We start from the raw sequence: 6,044 nt of genomic DNA, 5'->3' as shown, positions 1-6,044 counted from the left end.
AAAAAATGTTGCAGAGTGATTTGAAAAAGAAAAAAATATATAAATTCGCAATAGCGATCGATGAATAACCCCTTACTACCTTAGTCAGATGTCGCTAAGCAATGAGTTTGCGCGTTTGATATCATGTGTGCGTTGACACTTAAGCCTGGCTTTATGTCGCACTTAATATGCTTAACTATTTGTGGAACACTCTAGGTTGGTTGCTTAGCTAAACCAATGTAAGACACCTTAGGCACCAATTCCGGTGGATTCTTGCACTATATGGTACTCATATTATCGTGCGATATGTCAGTTTTTTTCAAGTGATTAGTTGAAACCATTGCACTCTACAAACACTGAGTAAAATTTTACCGAATATTGGGTAGAAAGGGAACATGCATGTTTGCGGAGTATTTTTTTACCCCATATTGGGCAAAATGCATGTTTTAAGGGTAAATTTCAACGCAACATTGCGTAAAATTTACGAAATATTTGGTTTCTTTTTACCCAACCAACATCCATGTTCCCATTTTACCCAATATTGGGTAAACTTTTTTTTTAAGTGTGACCGCCTGTGTACAATTTTTTTGTTTCCTTTTTACAGAAGTGCCATATATTATGTTGAATATATATCATTTGGCTTATAAAGATGATAATAATGTAAGTCTATCAACTTTAAGTTTGGTTTATATCATAGTGGGACAACATTTATGATGAAATATATATGATGGTTCCCTTCTCCCTTTTTGTCTCGCCTTAACGCAGTTCGGCAGAGACCTAGTAATCACTTTTCCTGTTAGTCCGTTGGTCTGTTAGTCTGTTGTTCCGTTGGTCTGTTCGAAAATGTTCAAGTTTGTGTTCAACTTGTTCCAGTTTCGTTATTTTTGCATCAGTTATGTTCATACTTGGTACAAATGATTCTTGGGTAATATCAAGTGTGATCCATGAGAATGATGGGGTCAAATATCACCTAGGGGTCAAATGTCAAATGATATGAGGTCATGTTTATCCTTTTTTGTGCAAGTTGTTCTCGTTTTTTTTATTTCTCCATCAGTTTTGTTTACACTAGTACAAATGAAGATCATATTGCATATTTCATTAATCACGAAATCAGGCAAGATTCGTGGTTCGGGAACCACCTTGTTTGATTTAGAACCTTTTTACAGGTCATGTCCGTTTTCTTATTTTGTTTCCCTTTATATTTTGGCTTGTGTGGCTTTCTTTGGTTATAGTCTCATTTATATCATTTCCCTCTCAAACTTTTTTTGCTTTCTCTTTCATTCTATGATTTATCATGTTTATAAACTTATTCATATTTTCTATTTGTATTCTTGTTATTACTCTTTTCCTTTTCCTTCTCTTTTTTCGCTGTCTTTCATACTTAATATTTTCTCTGTTTATCTCTCGTTATAAAATCAGTTTCTTACACTTTTGACATTCTTTTTGATGTAACGTTTTTCTTTCTCTTGATTTCAATATCGTTTCTCCTACGCCCCCCCCCCCTTCAAAAATAATCTGAAAATACTTCATCCCATGGAAAACGTATAGTGCATTATTCAATTTGTTGTTTACTCAAAATCACACTCCTATTCTACATAGAATTTACGGTATGGGTTGAAAACATATTGACAGAGGCACACTTTTATTAAATACTTATGCATGGACTAAAATACATAACTTCAATATCAATAAATTACATTCATTGCTGTCGAAATACAAATTTTGAGTAGAAATTTTCAAATATTTACATGTGCATTTACAAAGCACCGAAACAAAGATTATTCTCATTATAATTAATAACATCTCTTATAACGTTCATATTTCATTACTTTTTTGTTCTTTTATAAATTCATTCAATTAATGAAATTAAGCTGAAATACACAATTACCATGATTACAGTGTATATTCAAAGACATATTTTCAAATACATTACCTCTTTCTGTTGAGCACTAGATCTCTATTCTAAATAAAGCATACTTTTGGTGCAGGCTGTCAATCCAAAATTAAGGCTACCTGTAAACTCTAGTGTCATTTATATCTGAACATGGGCACCAATCAACTATATATTTTCTTCTTCTCTATTCATGAAATGTAAATCTGCCAAACTTTTCTATCAATTTGATTCATATATTGTTTCCAATCCCACTGTTCTCATACATATCGATTCTAAAATGATATTTCTATATGAATTGTTATCGTTTTTTATATAAAGTTTATGTATAATTATGTTTTTATTCTTTGAATGTTGTCTTACAAGTCCAGGTCAAGGAGGAAAGCCTGTGGGCTATAGTAATTTATTTAAATTTTCCTTTCCCAGGCAACTTGGACTTGTATTGTTAAGAAAAATGATCCTCAAGCCAATAATGAAAACAAACCCTAAATGAATGTAACTGAGTATTTTGGGTTTTTTCAAAGTGATATTTGAAAGATCTTTTTTTTTATTTCTATTGTGCGTTGGATGTTGCATGGACTCACCACAAACAGGGCCGTTACAGAGAGCTTGTGAGTAGATTCTAGATCTAAGTTAAGCCTCAAACTTTAAGCCTAACTCCACTTGGCAACGGATCAATGTATCTTAATCAATTTAAAAATGAAATCTAATTCACTAGAAATATATATTCTATCATCTCTTTGACTTAAGAATGACTTACAATCTAGACTTACAATCTGGTTACATCGATTTCGATCTAACTTAGATCTAGACCTATTCTTGCAACCCAACATCAAAATACATTCATACGTAGGTATTGGCTAGGCAAGGTCTCTTCAAATAATGGTCATGATAATTGACTAAATACCCTAACGCCAAACTACCACACACTCTTACTTGGTGTTTCTTGATCAATCATGATCATAGAAAAATCAACAATAATTATACGTACCAGTTTATAGGACTAGCGCCAAACGCAGTTCTGACTCTTTTGTGTGTGTGTGTGTGGGGGGGGGGGGTGTGCAACAAAATATGGGGCGTGCGGGAACTCTTAAGGACATTCCACAATTAAAATAAATTCCATGTCATTTTCACCAATAATTGTGAATTAGCATTTAAGCCTGGCTAAAAGTAAAATGTCCCAATGTTAATTTCACTTGTTTTATTTTATATATTATTGATTTTATTCAGTCCCACCTATTACAATAGAAGCCCACTTTTCTTTGTAAAGAGCGACGGTTCAATTTGTAATTTGTTATGTAATCATTATAAGGGCAAGTGTATATCTTTGAACCAATTGTTGCATAATTATGAAGACTGATTAATTATTTCAATGTAAACCGACAAGTATATTCGTGAAGCTTATTTAATGTCGTTTTTAGCGGCATTATCATTTGTTTGTTTATATGTACATGTTCATGTTTATGTTCACGTTTATGTTCACATCTATGTCGTGTATTTTATTGTCACCCTGTATCGTGTTCGGTAAGAACCGATAACCTGGGTTTTATGTTCATTTACTTCATTACCTTTGTTTATATGATCAAGAGGTGATTTGAAAAATAAAAACTCATGCAGTAATTATCATAAAGTAGTAGACTATTCATATTGCTATAGACATTGATACCAGTGCAATTTATAATAAAATAAAATAAAATAGATTAGAGTAACTTTGCAGAAATAAAAAGAGTATTATTGCAAACTTTGTCCAAAGTAGCATGAATGCGATTATTTTATGTTTTATGCATTTTTTCTCGTTTTTAAGAGAGTATTATTTCACACTTGCTTAATTCAAAATGTGTGTGAAAGATTTGTGATACTATCAGCTAAATACATGTGACAAATTAACAATCTTAGAATGTTTTCGGAATCTTAATTTTATCTATTTGTTTTTCATTTTACATGAATACTTTTTTTTGTCAACGTACTGAAAGAGATCCTTCATTATCACTCGCTTTACATTGTCTTTTTATTATTTTCCTCTTTTTCTTTATGATAATTTTGGAGACTTTCACAATCCTTAGATATATGCTCTTTTAAATTGTATTTTGTGGTTTTTCATTTTCTAGATGCAAAATATTTTATGCCATAAGCCTGAAACAAGAGATATTTGATACTTGTGTTTTGTCATTTTATTTCTGTAATTGGTACATTAGTTGTTTTTAATGAATAATTTGAAACAATGGTAAGATTAGACAAACGGTGCCTTGATAAATCTTTAGGTCAAAACCCTCGAAAATTCTTTGTGTGCTAGAATAGAATGAACAATTTTGGATGGAATTCTATTTTTTTTAAAGAAGACTGGGATATTATATCTTCTTGTTGGCAAGCGTCATACGTGTATTTTGGAATTATTTATGACGTCGTTAATGAAATAATAAAGAACACTTACTGTGGTTCGCACTACATGGTTCTTAAAGACAAGTAGCCCCCCCCCCCCCACACACACACACACACCTCCCCATTTCTTTTTATTCATTTTTTTTTTTTTTTTTTTTTTTTTTTTTTGCTTGCTTGCCAATATTTCAGATCAATATGATAGTAACCTTTTACCACATTTTGGTTTTTTTTTAATGTTTGGAGGGGGGCAAGGGTTATCAATATTATTTGCCAATTGCTTATACGGTGGTGACCAATAACCTCTTATTGTTAATTTTCCATTTTTGCCTGCCAATCATTTTACACCATTGCCCCCCCCCCCCTCAGGTAAATCCTGTCAATCCTCCCTCCCCCCTCCGCACACTGGAATTTTTCTCCCACATTGACGTCTGGATCTGCCACATTCTGCTTTAGTTTCACCTTGTTTCATCTGTTTTATAGTGTAAGTATTGTGTAAACGTTGTCCACATCGCGGTGTATTATGATGAAACGCAATGGCCTTGGAGTCTGACATAAAAAAAGGAGGTCATTTGTTCGATAACCCTGAGACAACGTTTGACGTATTTCTCCTATCGAGGAACGTCAATGGTGTTGATAATTATGGTACTCAAGAAGATCAAGATGGAATATTAATAGTATGCATTGTTATGGATGAATGATGAGGTTATTAAAATGTGCCAGTTAAAAGTATTTCTTCAGCATTGTAATCATTGTGAATATTTCACTGTGATTACTCTCTATTGTGTTTTCAATTTTACTGTTTTTAGTAGTAGTAGTAGTAGTAGTAGTACTTAAAGTGGAATTATCATTATCATTGTATTACTAGTAGTTGTAGAAGTAGTAGTAGCAGTAGCAGTAGTAGTAGTAGTAGTATTGTAATAAAAGTAAAGTATTCTCCTCCTCGACATTAATGTGGTACAAGGCTGGCGCCACTGGGGGGACAGGGCAATCGCCCCCATAATTTTCCAAGTAGTGGAAAAGGTATGGATATTCATCCATACACATGACACTTTCCCAAATTTGAATTGATTATGGAATTTCCTTTGATGATACACATACAACGGAACTCAATAAGATTTTTGTTAACATGATTATTTCTTATATGAAAATAAATGTTAAATTTTGAGTTCTCAAAACGACACATTATAATATACTCATCTTTAAAGCCATGATAGATCAATTATTCAGCACTTAATTGAATTCAATTTGATGAAAACATCTCGTCGCTTAGCCGAAATGGAATAGGGTAACAAGCAGACCTTTGAGGGTGGCGAATTCAAAACATGTGGCTTGGTACCAGCAGTGGGAGTAATATATATTTTAATAAATATACTTATGGCGATCACAAATATAATCATTATAATTATCAGTGGTAATTTCTTATAATATTACCATCTTCATCAGTCTTATATGAACACTTGATTTGAAAAAAATGTACAAAAGGCGTTGGATATTTTTAATATATATATATATATTTAAAATGTGATTTTTGTACTTAATCTTTATAAATTCTCTGTAAAAAATATTCAACTTTATGGATTATCCTACTTGTTTGATATTGGCCAATTTGGGTTGAATGTTAACTAATCAGTGATTGTTGAATATTGGTAGATATGACCTGCTATTTATTACCTTTATGTTACTTATTAATAGTGATCTATTTGGGAGGTGCAATCACGTTCTGTATATAAAGTGAGTATATGTATTTTAAAATATCAAAATTACATTTTGTTTTCGTTGAAAATAATGAAAATGG

This window comes from Lytechinus pictus, chromosome 12 (genome assembly GCF_037042905.1).
Source record: "Lytechinus pictus isolate F3 Inbred chromosome 12, Lp3.0, whole genome shotgun sequence".
Taxonomy (NCBI): domain Eukaryota; kingdom Metazoa; phylum Echinodermata; class Echinoidea; order Temnopleuroida; family Toxopneustidae; genus Lytechinus; species Lytechinus pictus.
The sequence above is the reverse complement of the archived record's forward strand: the minus strand, read 5'-3'. Positions refer to the sequence as shown.